General features: G+C 39.5%; 1 long non-coding RNA gene across 1 annotated transcript in view; it reads left to right on the forward strand.

The window, feature by feature from the left end:
- Window positions 1-19849, forward strand: part of LOC102158585 (uncharacterized) — a 327382-nt gene that overhangs the window by 126639 nt on the left and 180894 nt on the right. The gene's annotated exons all lie outside the window — the stretch shown is intronic.

Here is a 19849-nt window from a genome sequence, read left to right on the forward strand (position 1 = left end):
AGCAGTCTTGAGAGAGCCTCTTGGAGGAGCTGCCTTTCAGGCTGAACCTTAAAGGAAAGGCAGGGTAGAGTGGGAATCAGATTTCAGGTGGAGGTCATAAAGGCAGGAAGTGGCAAATGAGGTCCTTAAACTCAGGGCAAGCTTACGACAGATCCCACAATTTTAACCTCTGTCAAAAGGTGGTGTTGGCCCCCAGTGGATCTCTTTTCACTGTTTCAGGGAGGCAAGAAAGAAACCTAACCCTGGCACTGTGTGTCCAACAAGACACTGAAATCCTTGAGTGGTGGCAAGCTCTAATGCCCTTGGTGCCTGGCAGGTTAAATTAGTGAAGTAAGCCGAGTGAAGGACAGTAGGGAGTGGGGTGGACTGCAATGATCTGGAGAGTGTGCGGTATGTCTCAGATGGGCAGCTGCTTTTTATTTTCACAGGGGGACTATGAATGCAGTGTGCCACAATTCTAGTGTTTCAAGAGAAAACGTAAACCTTTTTTTTTTTTTTTTTCCATATTCTGATTACTTTAAAAAGAGACAAAGCATATGTGGCCAGCAGGGCCACCATGTCCAACTGGGTAGGTTGCATTTTAGCTGAAGGTCTGGGAGGAGGAATACCTTTCCTAGAGGTGAAGCTGAAGAAATGCCTTTCTCTAACTCATCCACAGATGCATATATATATATAAGGCTGCAGAAGCCCTTGAAGGGGTTATATCCATCTTGCATACCTCTGGTTTGGGAGAAGCTCACTTTCTCTGTTCCCAGCAGCCCTTTATCAACTAGTATGAACAGCTTACAAGACACACCCAGTTCAATGCACACCCAGCTCTCTCACCTCTGTGTGAAGCCCCAGTTCCACTCTGGCTGGCATCCAGGTTCACAGAGTGAGGGAGGTGTTCGTGGATTTTTTTTTTTAATTGTTATCTCCCCAATACAATTTTTTTTTCTACTGTACAGCATGGTAACCCAGTTACACATACATGTATAGATTCTTTTTTCTCCCATTATTATGCTCTGTCATAAGTAACTAGACATAGTTCTCAGTGCTATGCAGGATCTCATTGCTAATCCATTCCAAAAGCAATGGATTTTGAATTCAGGCTGCTGGGTACCTCTACCTGGTGCCTGTTTTCGTGAGTGACAACATCACCTGATTTTCTGGGCAGCCATGCAAAATATAATTTCATGATTCTTGTCTACCCAAAGATGGACTAAAAACAAAAGCAGAGTAAAATTACACGTTATGAATACTCACTGTACAGCACAGATAACACTAGTAATTTGGAAACGAGCAAGTGTCTCAACTATCATTAGAGGCACTAATATTTTCCCCTAGTATTAGAGTAGTAATTTGGTGAACCACTCCTTGTTGTAGTTTCTGTTTTTTTTTTTTTTTTTTTCTTTTTTCTTTTTTCTTAGATGAGACTGCTTCCAGAGCAGTAAAAATTGGTGGAAAGGTATTTGGGGTTTTGCCACCAGAACAACAGGCTTCCCATTCTCCTTGTTGAACTTCTGAGAGATACTATCAAACCAGGCTTTCAGGGTGAATGGTAAACCCCAAAGCATGCCCTACCCCATGAAAAAGATGAAGGAATTCACTGGACTGAAGGGCATGATTATGGTTGCAGATTTGCTTCATGGCCTTGTAGGCTCCCAAGACCCTGCTTGAAGCAGTGAGATCCACTGGCTTCTGCGGGCTGGTCGTGATAGATCCAGCAAGGCACACCCTGGGTAGACATGGGGCCAACAGCTTAGGAGGAATTCAAGCATTCCAGGAATGCACAAGCCATACAAAATCTGCTATATCTACAGAGAACATGGAGAAGAAATGTGAAGAGGTAATGCTCCCATTTTAAAGAAATCTTTTCTAGCATATCATCGATAAGGTTATTTTCTTTTCTCTCTTCATCCCCCCCACCTTCCTTTTCCCCCTTGCCTAATGGATTTTGCTACTGCAGTTCCAGCATGCCTCCCTTCTCCCATGGGGTTATTTTGAGTTACAGTGTGCCTCAAGGGGGCCTATCTCAAAAGAAAAAAAAAAGAAAAAACCTATTAGAAATCTAATGAGCCTCTTAATTTCTGATTTTTTTTCCTCCTTCTGGCCTTGTACATATTCAAGAGAAGAGAAAAAGAACTTGTAAACATTGCTGTTTGGGAAGTTTCTCTGTGGCATGTAGGTGGGAGGCATTGAAAGCTTAATGCTTATAGCCAGTGTCCAGAATTTAGTGGACATTCAGTAATGAAGTGGTTCTTAACTTTATGTATTGGAAGTTTCTGAAGATCTTGATTCAAAAGGTCTTGGATAGGATCTAGGCATCTATAATTTTTAAAATCTTCAAAGGTAATTCTGCCATGTAGCCAAAGGAGGAAATGTATATTTACTAGGTGGAAAGATAATTGAATTAAGAAGTAAAACTGCAACTACACCAAGAAACAATTGTGTTAGAGGTGAAACTAGCATTCTCTGATATCGCAATGTGAGCCTGAAATTTAAAAAAAATTTTCTGTCCACTGGCATATTATCAGTTTTGGCTATGCTAGGGCTCTGGTGTTCTCCACCTAGGGTTGATGGAGCATTAGTAGGGTGAATGGTAGGTGGGTATGTGTTGCACCAATCATTTATTCATTTAATAAATATGTATCATGGTTCTTTTGAGCAGCCATAGAAAATACATACGCACATATTAAAGACAGTAGAGAAGAAAAAATGAAATTCTAAAAAGTAATCAGTGAATACAAAGGAAAGCAATAAAGGAGAATTAAGAATTAGAATAGAAAAAGAAAAATAGTAAAAAAAAAAAAAAAAACAACCCTCCAAAATAATATATTGAAACCCAGTCTTTATCAGTAATTATTTACATGTAAGTGGGAACAAATGCTCCACTTACAAAGCCAAGATTACCAGAATGGAAAAACAACTAAGTGATGTCTGCAATTGATGTACCTTAAATATGAATTTTCAGATAGACTCAAAGTCAAAAGGAGGAAGAAGATATGCCATGTAAACACTACTCATTAGAAAACTGGTATGCCTCTATTAGACAAAGAAGACTTCAAAACAGGAAATATTACTAGACAATAATAGAGAGGCCTTTCATAAGAATAGGCCAGTTCATCAAGAAGACACAACAATTTTGCATGTATGTATATCTAATGGTGCATCAGGCTATGTGTGACAAACATTGACAGAACTAAAGGGAGAAAAAGATCAATCACAATCAGAGTTGGAGACCTCAGTACTCCTTTCTCAGCAACTGATAGGAGACAAAAAATTCAGAAAATGTAGAGATGACTCAAAAAGTATTGTCTCCATGTCTTGGCTATTGTGAATAGTGCTGCAATGAACATGCGGGTGCAGGTGTCTTAAGGAAAGTTTTGTCCAGATATATGCCCAAGGGTGGGACTGCTGGGTCATATGATAGTTCTATGTATGTATAGGAAGAGGAAGATGTGGTATATATACACAATGGAACACTACTCAGCCATAAAAAAGAATGGCATAACGCCATTTGCAGCAATGTGAATGGAACTAGAGACTCTTATACTGAGTGAAATAAGTCAGAAAAAGAAAGACAAATACCATATGATATCATGTATAACTGGAATCTAATATACAGCGCAAATGAACGTTTCCACAGAAAAGAAAATCATAGACTTGGAGAATAGACTTGTGGCTGCCCAGGGGGAGAGGGAGGGAGTGGGAGGGATCGGGAGCTTGGGGTTAACGGATGCAAACTATTGCTCTTGGAATGGATTTACAATGAGATCCTGCTGTGTAGCATTGAGAACTATGTCTAGATACTTACATCGCAACACAGCAATGGGAGGAAAAAGTATGTATACATGTATGTGTAACTTGGTCCCCATGCTGTACAGTGGGAAAAAAATAAAAAATAAAAGGACAGAATTATTAAAAAAAAAGGTATTGTCAACCAACATGACTTAACAGATGTAAAATTCTTAGAATCAAGCAAGCTAGATTCTGGACTATAAAACAAGTCCTCCAAAATTTCAAAAATCAAAAAAATATAGAATATGTTCTTTGGCCATGATAAAATTAAATTAGAAATAAGTAATAAAAATACATCTACAACGTCCCCAAATATTTGGAAATTTAAAAACACGCTGCTAAATAACATGTGATTCAAAGAAGAATTCGTAAGGGAAACTAGAAAATATATATATATATATTTTTTGTCTTTTTGCTATTTCTTGGGCTGCTCCCACGGCCTATGGAGATTCCCAGGCTAGGGGTCTAATTGGAGCCGTAGCCACCAGCCTACACCTGAGCCACAGCAACGCAGGATCCGAGCCGCGTCTGTGACCTACACCACAGCTCACGGCAACGCCAGATGGTTAACCCACTGAGCAAGGGCAGGGACCGAACCGGCAACCTCATGGTTCCTAGTCGGATTCGTTAACCACTGCGCCACGACGGGAACTCCTAGAAAATATTTTTAAGCAAATAATAATAAAAACATGAATACCAAAATTTGAGGGGTAATCTGAAGTGGTACTAAGACAGAAAATAATATTTTTAATGCTTATGTTAGAAAAGAAGAAAGTTCTAAAATAGATTGTATAGGCTTCTGCTTATGAAACTAGGAAAAATAGAAAAACAAAGGCCAAAGTAAGTAAAAAGAAGGAAATGACAAACATAAAAATGGAAAATAATAGGTATATATCAAGTTCAGTAGTGGATTATTAAACAAATATTAACAAAATTGATAAACTACTACTAAAACTGAGTAATAAGAGAGAAAACATGAAAATCAACGTTAAGAATTAAAGAAGGTATCACAATAGGTTCTTTATGTCACCAAATTTTAAAACATTCTTAAAAAATGCAACTTACTAAAACTGATTAAAGAATAGATGACCTGAATAGTTCTATGTAGTTCATTAAAAATTGAACTCATAATTAAAGTTCTTTTCACAAAGAAAACTTCAGTGTTCAGCAACTTCATTGGTGAATTCTATTAAATTTTTAAGGAAGAAATAATTCTAATCTTACAGAAACGCCTTTTTAAATATAGAGGAGAAAGGACTTTCTAACTCATATTATAAAGCCAGGATAAGAAAACTTGACAAGGACATTGCAGGAAAAGAAAACTCCAGATCATAATCACTCATTACATAGATTTAAAAATCCTCAATATAATATTAACAATTAGTAAAGCCATATATAAAAAGAATAATACATTGTGACTGAGTGGGCTTAATTCTAGGAATGTAGAGTTGTTTTCACATTCAAAAACCAATGTAGGAGTTCCCGTCGTGGTGCAGGGGAAAATGAATCCGACTGGGAACCATGAGGTTGCGGGGTTTGATCCCTGGCCTCGCACAGTAGGTCAAGGATCCGGCTTTGCCATGAGCTGTGGTGTAGCTTGCAGACAAGGCTCAGATCCTGCATTGCTGTGGCTGTGGTGTAGGCCCGTGGCTACAGCTCCGATTCGACCCCTAGCCTGGTAATCTCCATATGCCGTGGGAGTGGCTCTAAAAACAAACAAACAAACAAAAAAAACCAATATAATTCACCACATTTACAGAGTAAGAGAGAAAAATCACGTGATGATCTCAAGAGATGCAGAAAAAAATATTTGACAAACTCCAGCACACATTTCTGATTACAAAAAAGGAAGAAGAACCTCTGAGGAAATTATGAATAGAAAAGAATTTTCTTAATCTAATATAGGGCATTGCTGAAAAAAGATGTCATCGTTCTTAATGGTAAAATACTGAAAACGTTAATATCATTCGTTAACAATTCTTACTGGTGAAATATTGAAAACATTCATCCTAAGATTGAGAACGGGCAAATACTTCTACTCTAAACCATTTCTCCTCAACATTCCACTAGAGCTCAATGCAGTAAAACATTGATAATGATGAAGTAAAACTAGTCACAATGACATGATTGCGTATTTAAAAGAATCTTAAAAAAATGATTAGATCTGATGTGAATTTAACAAGGCCTCAGTGTCAAGAGTTAATGTACAAAAATCAATTGTGAATCTATATTTAGCAACAAAGAGTTGGAAAATATAAATTTTTTTTTTTGGTCTTTTGTCTTTTCAGGGCTGCACCTGTGGCATATGGAGGTTCCCAGGCTAGGGGTCAAATCAGAGCTGTTGCCGCCAGCCTACACCACAGCCACAGCCATGCCAGATCTGAGCCGCATCTCCGACCTACACCACAGCTCACTGCAACGCCGGATCCTTGACCCACTGAGCGAGGCCAGGGATCGAACCTGCAACCCCATGGTTCCTAGTTGGATTCATTTCCACTGTGCCACGATGGGAACTCGAAGAGTTGGAAAATACAATTTTTAAAATACCATTCATTACAATGTAAAATCAAGAAATATTTAGAAATAAATTTAACAAAAGATGTAAAAGGTCTTTATCCTGAAATCTGTAAAGTGCCATTGAGGAAAAAGTAAATACCTAAATAAATACGGTTTTACTATGCTTATGAAGTTGTAATACTCAATATCATAAAGTCAGATTTCACCCAAATCGATCTGTAGATTTAATGTTATTCCAGTGAAAATCTTATCAGGGTTTTTTCGTTGTTGTTGTTGGACATAAATAAGCTATATATATTTTTTTCTACATAAAATTTACAAAGAAATGTAAAGAACCTAAAATAGCCAAAACAATATTGGAAATGATGAACAAAGTTGAAAGACTTATATTACCTGATTTTAAGATTTACTATAAAGCTGCACTAGTCAAGACATGATAATACTGGTGTGAGGATAGACAGATCCATGGAACAAAAAAGAAAGTTCAGGAATAGATCCACACATATACAGTCAATTGATTTTTCAAGAAAACACCAGTGCAATTCAGTGGTAAATGGAAAGTTTTTTTTAAACAAATAATGGTGGATAAGTGGATATCTGTGTGAGAAAAAAAAAAATCGAACTGCAACTCATACCTCACTATACACAAAACTGCAAATAGATTACAGATCAAAATGTAAAAGCTGAGAAACTATACAGCTCTTAGACAAAAATAATAAAGGGTGAGTATCTTTGTGACCTGAACACAGGCAAAGCTTTTTTAGATAGAATTAAAAAGCGCAAAAATTCTAAAAGTAAAAAGATAACAAACTTGACTTCATCAAAATTAATTTCAGTTTCTCAGTAGTCACTGTAACAGAAATGGAATGGCACATTACAGATTGGGGGAAATGTTTACAATGTTTTCCACTACACATATATACACAAGAACTTATATAAATAACTCCTACAAGTAAATAACGAAAAGAGAAGCAACCCAATACAAAATGGTCAAAGGGCTTCGAAAACTTACAAAAGAGGATACATGAATGACCACTAAGTTTGTGAAAAGATGCCCAACATTACATGCTTGTTGGGATATGCAAATTGAAACTACAATAAGTATGGCACAAATGAACCTTTCTCCAGAAAAGAAAATCATGGGCTTGGAGAATAGACTTGTGATTGCCAAGGGAGAGGGGAAGAGAGTGGGATGGATGGGGAGCTTAGGCTTAATAGATGCAGACTGTTGCCTTTGGAATGGATTCGCAATGAGATCCTGATGTGTAGCACTGGGAACTCAGTCTGGCCACTTCTGATGGAGCATGATAATGGGAGAAAAAAGAATGTATACATGTATGCATAACTGGGTCACTATGCTGTACAGTAGAAAATTGAAGGAACACTGTAAACCTGTGTAATGGAAAAAAATAAAAATCATTATACAAAAAAGTAAAATTTATTTAAAAAAAAGAAAGGTTTCATTTGTATTTTGAATCACATTAAATAAAAGATGAATGGTCAATGGTAAAAAAAAAACTACTGTATGTTTACCACAGCCTATAAAATCCGAAGAGTAACAATATCTAATGCTGAAAAAGATGCAGAACAATTGGGCTGTTTATATATTATTGGTGCAGGTATAAAAGTATACAACTGCTTTGAAAAACTGAGTTTCTTATTTACATATGGTCCAGCCACTCAGCTTCTACCTGTCTACCCAGTGACTTGTGCAAGAATGTTCATTGCAGCCTTATTCATAATAGTAAAATACCCAAAACAACATCTTTACATTTTCTTGTTGATGGACAAATTGTAGGAAATGGAGTATACCAAAAAAGGAACAAATTACACATTCATAAAAAACATTAAAAACGTTATGATGAGTCAATGAATCAAGATGCAAGATAGTTCATATAGTATGTTTCCATTACCTCAAGTTAAAGGCCAGGCAGAACTAGTCTGTGGAGATGAAATCAGAATAGTGGTCACCTCTGGCAGAGAGAGGGGGTGACGTTGTAGAGAGACCAAAGGGAACTTTCTAGGGCGATGGTAATACTCTGTGCCATCATTGAAGTGTTACTTAAATGAGCATATATATTTGCCAAAATTCATTGAATATACCGTTAGGATCTATGTATTTTACTGTATGTGATCAAATCTAAGAAAGGAATGTATCAAATCCACTGTTTGTTGTGTTGTGCTAGACTCTAAGGATAGGCCAGTGAGCAGACCAGGCTTAGTCCCTGTCCTTATGGAACTTAGAAGGAGAGGAGGAAAAAGACATCAAAGAAAAAATCAGGCATTCAAAAATTTGAAAACCATATGGGGTTTCCATTGTGACTCAGCACGTTAAGAACCCGACATAGTCTCTGTGACTGTGACGACGTGGTTCGGATCCCTGGCCTCTCTCAGTGAGTTAAGAATCTGGTGTTGCTGCAAGCTTTGGCATAGGCTGCAGATGTGGCTTGGGTTGGTGCTGCTGCGGCTGTGGGGTAGACCTGCAGCTGCATCTCTGATTTGACTCCTAGTCTGGGAACTTTCATATGTCACAGGTGTGACTATAAAAAGAAAAAAAAGTTGAAAACTATAGATGAGTGACATATTTGAGGGGGAAGATGAGAAGATAGCAGCTACAGACAGCAGCCCCTAAACTCAGATGTGCAGCAAGTATCACACTCTTTTCCTTGAAATTGTCTTAGTTCTCCCCCATCTGGGTTGGTGGGAGGTTCCATCTCTGTCTACCTTGGGGCTGCCTCTTCCTCCAGGTTACTCCAAACCCAGGGAACTCTGATGGTACCTGGACAGTGCAGTAAAGGCCTCCAAGTGTCAGGCCTTCATGGTCATTGTTGATATCTTTGTCTAATGCAGAAGCATCCTTGAAGGTCAGAGGCATGCTGCTATTAGATTCATAAGTTCTCTAGAAACACCGTGTAGCCATCCTCCGGATGTCTTGGCATCTCTTTGAGGTGGTGGCAGGGGGTGGGTGTGTGATTAGGAGCAAGGAGAGCATCTCTGTTGTTTAGAATTTCTCACTCTTTTCTCTGTTCCTCCTCTCCTCTCTGAAGGCCTAGTATTATCTCTTCAGTGAGCTTAAGATGCTGGCAAAGACAGGATGCTTTTGCTCTCTACAAAACTTGGTAATGCAAGAAAGAACGAAAAGGCAAAACTATAAACTTGAAATGTGAGAAAGAAAAATCACATACGTATATGTAACAAAAATTTTCAATAAATTATCTTGCCCAAGATAATTCACTAGAACAAAGTGATTCAGGCAGGCAGGCCAGAGAAGAGTTTCTCTGAGAGACTAATGTGATTGGATTAGATTCTTCAAAGAGATGGAATTGACTGTGTAAGGTGGGGAGTGGGGAGGAGTGTTTCAGGAAGTCAGACAGTGTATGCAAAGGCCCTGTGGCGAAGGGGAAGGGGAGCGTGCTGTATTGAAGAATCTGAAAGGGAGGCTGTGGAGCCACCATAGAGGGAGCAAAGCAGAGGGAAGGGTACATGATGAGACCAGAGTGGCAGGCAGGGCCAGACCTGGAGGGTCTTAGGGTAAATGGGAAGCCGTTGGAGGGTTCCAAAACTCCTTTTTCTCCTCCACTTAAAAACTGGTAAATCAGCTGTAATGGAAAAAAATAAAAATTATTAAAATAAATAAAAATAAATAAAAATTAGAAACATATCTGGGAGTTCCCGTCGTGGCACAACAGCAACGAATCTGACTAGGAACCATTGCGGGTTCGATTCCTGGCCTTGCTCAGTGGTTAAGGATCTGGTGTTGCTGTGAGCTGTGGTGTAGGTTGCAGATGAGGCTCAGATCCTGCATTGCTGTGACTTTGGTGTAGGCTGGTGGCTATAGCTCTGATTGGACCCCTAGCCTGGGAATCTCCATATGCTGCCAGTGCAGCACTAAAAAGCAAAACAAACAAACAAAAAATGTATTCGGCTACAGTCTTTATTAAAGGCATGGCTGGTCCTTAGTTCTACCTGCTGCTGAGGCTCCTTCTAAATGGAATCAGGAAGCCCCTACCTACATCCCTCTTATCTTTGTGGATTCAGAAGGGCCACTTTCAAGAGATGGGTGTGGCCACACAAACGGGTAAGGAACTCCAACCAGCTCTTACCACTGCGTATTTCTGCAACTTTGGATATATGAGCATTTTCCCATTTGATTTAAAGTAGTTAGGTGAAATGGCTGGAGAAATAAAAGTAATTTAGGTTATAAATGAGAACGCTAACTATATGATAGGTTGCTATAAAGGAAGACCAGCATTAATGTGCTGTAATATGCAGTTTGAACTTGCAGAGGAGTGAATTATGTACTGCAATAATAAGGAGGCAAAAAAAGTTATATGAGTACTTACTGTAGGGATAGCTATTTCTACAAGGAGGTTTTTACAATCTGAGTGCATGTCTGTGCATAATTTCCATATGCTTCCCAGGTATCATATGTTATATCTGAAGACAGAAAGAGGTTAGTGTCCAAAGGAGGAAAAATCTGCTATTAAACTCATTAATTTGAGAGTTCTGGGTGTAGAACAGTCATGAAAGACAATTATTTCTTGGCTTGAATGTGGTCTGCTGTAATTTTATGTGGGAACGTGTGAAAATATTGAGCACATCTCCTAAATGAAGCAAAACGTAGAGTGAAACTTTATTTATTTAACCTTATCGTGTCAGTAATAAGGCTGGGGAATCTCTAAAGAAAGGAAGAATCCTTCTTAAAATAGAAGCTGAAGGTGGGAATGGAAGGAGTTATGTACTTAAAATACGAGATAGAATCTGTTTTAATTTCTGTTTCCTAGCCCTTTTGAGTATTTCAGAAGCACAGATTTACATATCGGTTATACATCAGTCGCTTATTCCCAGAGCATCATTAGGCAAGAGTTTGAACTTGTTGTCATTGTTTGAATGCCTGTATGTTCCTAAAAATCCTACAGCCAGCTGCGTTTCTTTAAATATATTCTCGAAATTTTCCCTAACACAAAATGAATGTCCTACTTTTCTGAAGCAGTCGGTTGAAGTGGGAGAATTCCAAGCCAGCATCATTGGCTGGCCGACACTAATGACCACAGGGAGACAGAAGCCTGGGCCACTGGGTCAGTAGGAAGAGAGTTGTGCCAGAGGCCTGAGTGCTGTGTTTTAATTCTTTGTAAAATTTTAAAAATGTAAACAATTTTTAAATTACAGTTGATTTATGACATTGTGTCCATTTCTGTTGTACAGCAAAGTGTGTCGTGTACACACACACACACACACACACACACACACACACACACTGCTTTTCTACCAGTGTCCCCCAAAGGAAAGTAACAGGGCTGCACAGCACTGTCACGGACCTTTGGTGTCTCACTTCCACTGGACTCCACATCACTGTTCCTAAGCAATTCCTCATGAGCTCCATTTCTTCCTCAGTAAGTGGACTGCTCCAGCTTTTAACTTTGGCCTTTGCCTGGCTTCAGCTGCTCATCAAATCTCACAGAGGACAGGGTGGCTGTAAAGAGACAGTTCCCTTGCAGACCTCCTTCCTTGAGGTCTTCTGTACGTGGGGTCTGGTCTCTCTTGCCTCTCTTTCAACTCTGGCTAACTAACCTCCCACTCACCCAGTCTCTTTACTGTCATGCATGTTCACTGTCCCCTCACTGCCGTCTTCTCTCTACTTAGCTCTCCTCACAGTTTCTCTCCTACCCTGAAAGAACTCTTGCCTGCAGAATTCACATGTTTTCCTTCTGGCTGCTACCACCTTCCTCATTGTGCATATTTGCATTTTCTGTTGTGGAGCAGAACAGGCAGAGGAAGTACCTGTCAGGCTAGGACCTGGGCAGATTTTTGGAGACTCTGGCTCTCTTCCTCTGTTTCCTTTACTGGGCAAATGCCCAGCTGCCCGCTTTTGTTTTTTGTTTGTTTGTTGTTTGTTGAAAGGGCCCCACTTGTGGCATATAGAAGTTCCCAGGCTAGGGGTCGAATTGGAGATGCAGCTGCTGGCCTGTGCCACAGCCACAACAATGCATGATCCAAGCCTCATCTGCAACCTACACCACAGTTTGCGGCAATGCCAGATCCTTAACCCACTGAGTGAGGCCAGGGATAGAACACGCATCCTCATGGATCCTAGTCGGCTTCATTACCACTGCCCTCTTTGATTGAATCCCTGCCCCTTGTAAGTCTTTTTTTCCCCCTCTGATTCTTATTTGGTATTGTCAATGGATTTTCCATTCCTTAAAAATAATAACATTAAAAATCTATGTGTCGCATATGCTTATTATAGAAAAAACCAGATGTTTATTAGCAAAAGGTAGTTTTATGGGTCAACAGATACACACATTTTATTCCTTTAGTTTATTATTATTATTATTTGTCTTTTTAGGCATATGCAGATTCTGGCTAGAGATCAAATTGGAGCTGTAGCCACCGATCTACACCACAGCTCGCAGCAACACCGGATCCTTAACCCACTGAGCGAGGCCAGGGATCTAACGCACATCCTCATGGACACTAGTCGGGTTCGTTAACCACTGAGCCACGATGGGAACTCCAGATGCACACATTTTTAAGACTCTTGATTTAAATTGCTAAACTGATCTCCAGATTGTACCTCCATTAGTAAAGTTTTTTTTTTTTTTAAACCATTATTTCCTTCAAGGACCCATAGGAACTTTATACTTGCTGTGTTCTATGGTGTCTGATGTCTCTAACTTCTGCATATACGGCTTTCTCATAGAGATCATGCCAAATACTGATTTCAGATCATCATAGAAAGGCTTAGTCATGATGTTTCAGGAAAGATCCCTAGGTTAGCTGAAGACCTAAGGAGGGCCTTGAAAATAAGAGCTAAACCCTACAGGATGCTCTTGATGAAGAGGTCCTCCAATTTAGCTGCACATTAGAATCTCTGCAGGGAAACTTAAAAAAAAAAAAAATACCAATGCTTGAGCCTAGACTCAGTTGGTCGGGGGCAGGACCCAGGCACTGAATTATTTAAAAAGCTCTCCAGATGAGTCTCACACGCAGTCTGGGTTGAAGACATTATGGATTGAACTTCTTTAATTAGAGGTGAGATTACCTAAATCCATCACATCTTTTTCTTTACACCTGCTGTAGGTGTCATCTTATTGCTGCCATTCAGCCATTCACTTCTTTCTTTGTGAATATGAAATGAACTATTTCAAAAAATTGGCAGTATCTAGAAATTTAGGTAAAATATATTCTTGACACTCACTTTTCTTCTTAAGTTATGCTATAGACATGCTCCTCTTATTGCTAACCCATCAATTGTCTCTCTTCGATCAGATCTCTCCTTCAAGACACTAAATATCTCTCTTTTCAAGTGATTCCACCTGCTGTTGTGTTTTACAAGTTGAGTGTGACGTAAATGTCATTGGTTCTATTTTATTGTTTTATAAGACAGCCTCAGCACCGGTCATGTTTGTTGGAAATGTGAATCTTGGTGGAGCTTGCTGAACCAGAGACTCGACTCTTTTGGAATTTTACAAGCTGTGGGAAACCTCTTAGGTAATGATTCCCAGTGTAAAACTAGGCAAGGCATTTGATAAAGTTGCTTTGCAGTAGCACGTTCTTGAATTTTTACCAGTTCATTCAAAACAAAATACAAAGGGCTAATCTCCCTACAAAAAGATACTTAATTGTACGTTATAAGTTAAAGAAACAAAACAGGAGTTCCTGTCTTAGCTCAGTGGTTCTCAAAGAACTCCAGGGATTGGAGTTCCCATCATGGCTCAGCAGTAACAAACCTGACTAGTATCCATGAGGATGCGGGTTCGATCCCTGGCCTTGATCAGTGGGTTAAGGATCTGGCATTGCCGTGAGCTGTGGTGTAGGTCGCAGACACCTCTCGGATCCTGCATTGTTGTGACTGTGGTGTAGGCCGGCAGCTATAGCTCCAATTAGACCCCTAGCCTGGGAACCTCCATATGCTGAGGATGTGGCCCTAGAAAAAGACACACACAAAAAAGAAACGAAACAAATTGACAGTGGCCTATGGTCACTGATAGCTCATTAATAAATCAGATTTATAAACCATCTTTATAATGGCATAAGGGAATATGTACTCTTAACAAATTTTGATGAAAATGTAAATTAGAACCATTTTGAAAAGCAATGGCAGTATTTACTGAAATTAAAAATGGCTATCTCCTTTGACCCAGAAATTCCATATCTAGGAAATTACTTTATGGATAGTCTTATAAATCTATGCCAAGACATATATACGAGAGTATTCATTTGAGCTTTGTGTGTAAGACAGAGCATTGGTAACAAACTGCATGTTCATCAGTGGTGGACTGACTGTATAAATACGGCACATCCGTCCAGCTGCTAAAAGTGTGTGTCAGAGTGGTACGTATAGACATGGAAATACTCCCGTGATGCAAAATTGAGCAAAATAAGCAAGCTATAGAAGTGTCTCTCGGGCTGCCTTTGTATAAATGTAAACGTAAATGTCCATGGACAGAGGAAGGGATAGAGTAGATGTGGTTCCCTGGTGGCCTAGTGGTTAAGGACTCCGCATTGTCGCTGCTGTGGCTCGGGTTACTTCTGTGGATTGGGTTAGGTACCTGGTCAGGGAAGTTCTGCGTGCCATGGGTTTGGCCAAAAAAGAGATGTGGTGCATATATGCAATGGAATTTTGTTACCCAGCCATTAAAAAAGAATGAACGAATCCCATTTATAGCAACATACATGGTCCTAGAGACCTGGATCATTCTAAGTCAGGTAAGTCAGAAAATTAGACAAAGACAGATATCTTAAGATGTCACTTACATGGGGAATCTAATAATATGAATTCATTTACAAACCAGAAATAGACTCACATATTTTGAAAACAAACTTATCACTACTGAAGGAAAAATGTTGGGGGCAGGGATAAATTAGATATTTGGAATTAACATATACACGCTAGTAGATACAAAATAAATAAGCACCAAGGACCTACTGTGTAACATAGGAAACTCTCCTCAGGATTCTGTAGTAGCCTTTATAGAAAAAGAATCTGAAAAAGAATGACTGTATGGATGGATGTGTATAACTGAATCACACTGCTGTACACCTGAAAGTGACATCTTATAAGGCAACTGTACTCCAATTTAAAACATCATAATGTGCTTTTGTGTCCTTTTTAAGGAAAGATAAGTGAGAAACTGTTAATAATTTCTATCTTTGATATGCAAAGAGTTGGAGAAGAAGAGACTTGCACATTTTAATTTTATACCTTTATGTGTTTTTTTTTGGATTTTCCTTTCTTTTCTTTCTTTTTTTGGGTGGGGGCCACACCTGTGGCACATGGAAGTTCCCAGGCGAGGAGTCAAATCAGAGCTCCAGTTGCCGGCCTACACCACAGCCAGAGCAATGCCAGATCCAAGTTGAGTCTGTGACCTACACCACAGCTCATGGCAATGCTGGATCCTTAACCCACTGAACGGGGCCAGGGATTGAACCCAGGTCCTCATGGGTACTAGTCGGGTTCGTTACCACTGAGCTACAACGGGAACTCCATTTTTTGGCCTTTTAAACTGTGTTGATATGTTAGTTCTCTTTAAAAAATTATGACAGTTGTGGAATCTGCTGAATCACTTGCAATTTGAAAAAAAAAAAAGGGGTGAGAGAGTCTAAGAAAATGCTTGACAAATATTTTTGAGGGGTTAATGAGGAAGAACGCCACATTTGATGTTAAGCGGTCTGGCACAGCATTCCCCTTGAGCTGATTGTTCTTCAAAGCGTGTTTCTAAAGTGATCCTCCAGTGGGTGTACAAGAGTTGATTATATTATTCTGCAGTTTGTTGTTGCTGGTATATTTAAAATATTTCCTCGAAAAAAAAGTTACCCTCCTATGTGTCAAACCATTTAGTGATTTGGAAAAGGAAGTTAGAGTGGGTGAACAGATTTTTTATCCCTCTTCTTTGTTCTCTTGCCTTCGGTATATCATAAGTTGTAGGGAAATATCAAATGGAGTGGTTTGGCATTGGCGTCCTTCTCATTGTTTTAATTGCAGTCTGTCTCACAAATATTCAGATACCTAGAGAAAAAAACAACAGATTTTTACACGAATGTCCCGTCGACTCTTAAAAGGTAGTGTTTCAAAAAATACACCAACCAAGCTGCTCATCTCTAATGCCAGCCTTGCTCCCCTTCCTCTCCCTCTCCCCCCCGCCATGTTTCTTCCAACCCCATGACCTCCTCAGCAGTGTTCTCTAGGCCAAGTTTCCTTTCCATACTACTGCCCTGGCCCTGTACGAACACGTGCCTAGATTTGGGAACAGAAGTTTTTGCCATTTCCTACTGATCTATTTTGCAAAACCTGCTAGTTATCACTTCCCTATAATGCCATTTTATCCTGGTGCTTCTAACTCTGTATCAACAGAGCCCCCCCCCACCCCCCGTGAGGTTGAGCCCACACTGCTTAGTCTGTATTCAAATTCATTCTAGAGCCAAGAAGTCTTTCTTCATTGAACCCAGAACTCCCACTTCCTGCATATACACACATACTTGTAGATCGTTCCTCTTGGGTCACTGGGTTTGGATTTCATGGTACTATGAACTTAGTGATGTTTTTAATGATTATCTAAATGATGTGGTGTAAATTTATATGAACATGTGTGCACACAGAGTACACAAAGACATTATTAAGATTTATTTACCAAAAAGAGACCCAGTTATCCAAAAGAGACTGTTTGAATCAGAGGAGACTGAAATACCAATAGATGGTATTTTTAAATCCTTTCCTTCCCTTTTTTGACTACGATTAAGATGTCATCATGACATCAGCTGCAGAAAGTAGGTCAGCTATAGAAATTGCAACTTCTTTACCTAATTGTGGAATTCTATGTAAATTTTCTGTCCTTACACAGACCTGCTTTTGAACAGCTGCTGGAGGGGAGTGGCTCTGCCTTGTTTCTTTGGTGTCCCCCAGGACCACGTGTCCTTCTGAGAACAGTTCGTTGTCTGGACGTCTAGTTTCAGAACCTAGGCCTTTATAGGCTCTAACAGGTACTTACAGGGTCATACAACTCACCCTAAGGAGCATGTGCGAACCTGCAAGGTCTTGGGCCAAGCGGGTAGAGTTATTGGTAGCTTATGAAGCCATGGTCCTTTCCCATGTACAGCTTGTGGAGCTGCCTTTAGAGACCAGGCCAATGCTCGCTGCCTTCCGGGTGTATTTACTGTCTTTGGAGTCAATCTCAGCCGTCATCTGTATTAGGGAAGCCCTCATTTTCTCAACCATAGAATTAAAAGGATTAGATTGGGGTCTGAACAGTTAGCAATGGAGTCCAAAAGCTACTTTCAGTATTACAAAAAGCCCAGTAGAAGTTGTATACTTACCTTCATTCTCGCTACGTTGCTTATTACAGAGTAAATGCAATTTGTTAGAAATTTTCAGGGATGGAGTTCATAGAGGGAAATTAATTAAAAGGGTCCATGATGGAGCCTAGTTTGTCTTTATGTCCTTTCCAGGCCCCTTTAACAGTCTTTAATTCAGCCCAGGTTGTCCATGAACTTGATAGTCTGGGCAAGATACTCTCATTCCACCTGCTGTTTTTTCTTTTAAGAGCCTAAGTATAGCCTTAGCATTTGGGCAATGCCTCAGTAATGGGTGAATACCTGACTCGATTTTTAACAGTGTCACCTACCTATCTTGAATCTTAAGTCCTCTGAGTCTGAACCCAGAAGGTTGGTAAGTGCTTTTCCTTCTTCCCTCTTTCCTTCCTTCTTTCTCTTTATTTCTTACTTTCAGTTTGGACCCGTAAGTGTAAATTTTCTGTTTGTTTTTATTTTCTAGGTCTCTCCTCTCTGTTCTGTGTATGCATCTTCTTGTGTCTTTCCCTGAAACTATCCGTGTTTTTCTCTCTTCCATGTTCTGGGCTCAAGTTCATCAACTTGGTAGCCATAAAATCCACTTGTTTTCTTCTTTTAAAATGCCAACAGTTATCTGGATATCAAGTATGAGCAATGCACCAGCCACTGGCAGATGGCTATATTAGGCTGTGCTTCTTACAGCCCTCCCTATAGTTATTTCCAGTGATTTTATAAATGCATACTAGCTAATAAAGTACAATTAACATTTAATAATAAAAAATGTAAGAAGTCGCTTGTACCTCCCTCACCGTAATGATAAGCAAAGCCTTTTATGTCATGATGTCTTAACAGTTAGCTGCGCGAGTGCTAAATGTTGCTTTTAATTAAACAATAAAGAATGCAACACCCTTTCTGGTATCCTTATAAATTTTGATGTGATACAACAACTTGATTCTTTAAAAATTAATTGCCTAGGAGTATGTTTAAGTAGTATTGATTATGTTAGTACCTCGTGTTGCTCTGTGATACTTAACCCAACATTTAAAATATCTTTTTTCCATTATATGTTGTGATGCAAGAATAAAAGCAAAGTACAAAACAAATAGGCACTTGAATTCTAATAGCAATAAGCAATAAATGTCAGGCATCTGGAAATTATGGTTGCAATTTCATCAGAGTACACTTTGTTCTTCTATTATGCCTGCATGAATTTTGCTACAGGCAAAATCTATTACAGATAACAGTTAAGAACCTTTCTAATCTACACAGATAGTCATGGCAAAATGTTGGAAAACTAAATGTTGGAAAATGTAATATTGCAGGGGAAAATTGACACTTGTAGAAAATAATGTGGGCCCATTTAGAACCACAAATGGTAATCATTTCTTTAAGATCATAGTGTGGTAGAGGTTTCTGAGCTGGGTGACCCAGTTGAAGGACACAGCCCTGGGAATGAATCCTGTGCTGCTGCCTGGGGTGTGCATGTGCAGGTAGATGCTTATCTGTAAACGGAGGGGTGGGGTGTGTGCTTAATGATCGCCGCCTGAAATTATAATTACAAAGTCAGATCACACGTGAGAAGCCCAGGCTTTTTCCACTGCCCTTGGGTACACTGGAGAGGACTGTTTCTATTCTGGGGCCAGTGGACTCCCCTCCGGAGAAAGATTAATTAGTATTCACCACTCTTGATGGCACATAGTGACCCTGGATAGTTCCTTGGTAAATTTACTAACTGAGCTTTCAGGAAATTGGCTCCCGGCGATTAACTTGGGTAAATGTCTTTTTTTGCACTTAACTCCAGCTTAACCCGCATATTCTAGGTCTCGGAGTGTTAGAACTCGAGTTTGAAGGTGTGGAGTCTGCCATTTACGTTATTACCCTCATCCTCTTTATTTTTCACATCCCTTCAATACAGATGAAGCACTACCACCTAGATTACTTATGTATTGCTGTATAACCAATTACCTCCAAATTCAGCCACTTAAAGCAACAGATGTTTATTATCTCAATTTCTGTAGGTCAGGGATTTGGGAGCAGCTTAGATGATTGTTTTGACTAAGGATTTCTTATGAAGTTACAGGCAAGATACAGCCAGGGCTGTAGTCCACTAAAAATGTGATGTCAGGCTAGGGGATGGAGGATCCTCTTCCAAAAGGATTTTTGTTGGCATGAGTTCTCAATTCTCACCTGGCAGGAGGCTTCCATTTGTTGTCATGTGAGTCTTTCTGCCCAACTACTCGAGTACATCTGCTGCATGGCGGCTCGT

Source organism: Sus scrofa, chromosome 6, assembly GCF_054392235.1.
Source record: "Sus scrofa isolate SSC_HxYL_T2T_F1_AM1 chromosome 6, Sscrofa_HxYL_maternal_Yorkshire_Landrace_v2.0, whole genome shotgun sequence".
In the NCBI taxonomy this organism is placed as follows: domain Eukaryota; kingdom Metazoa; phylum Chordata; class Mammalia; order Artiodactyla; family Suidae; genus Sus; species Sus scrofa.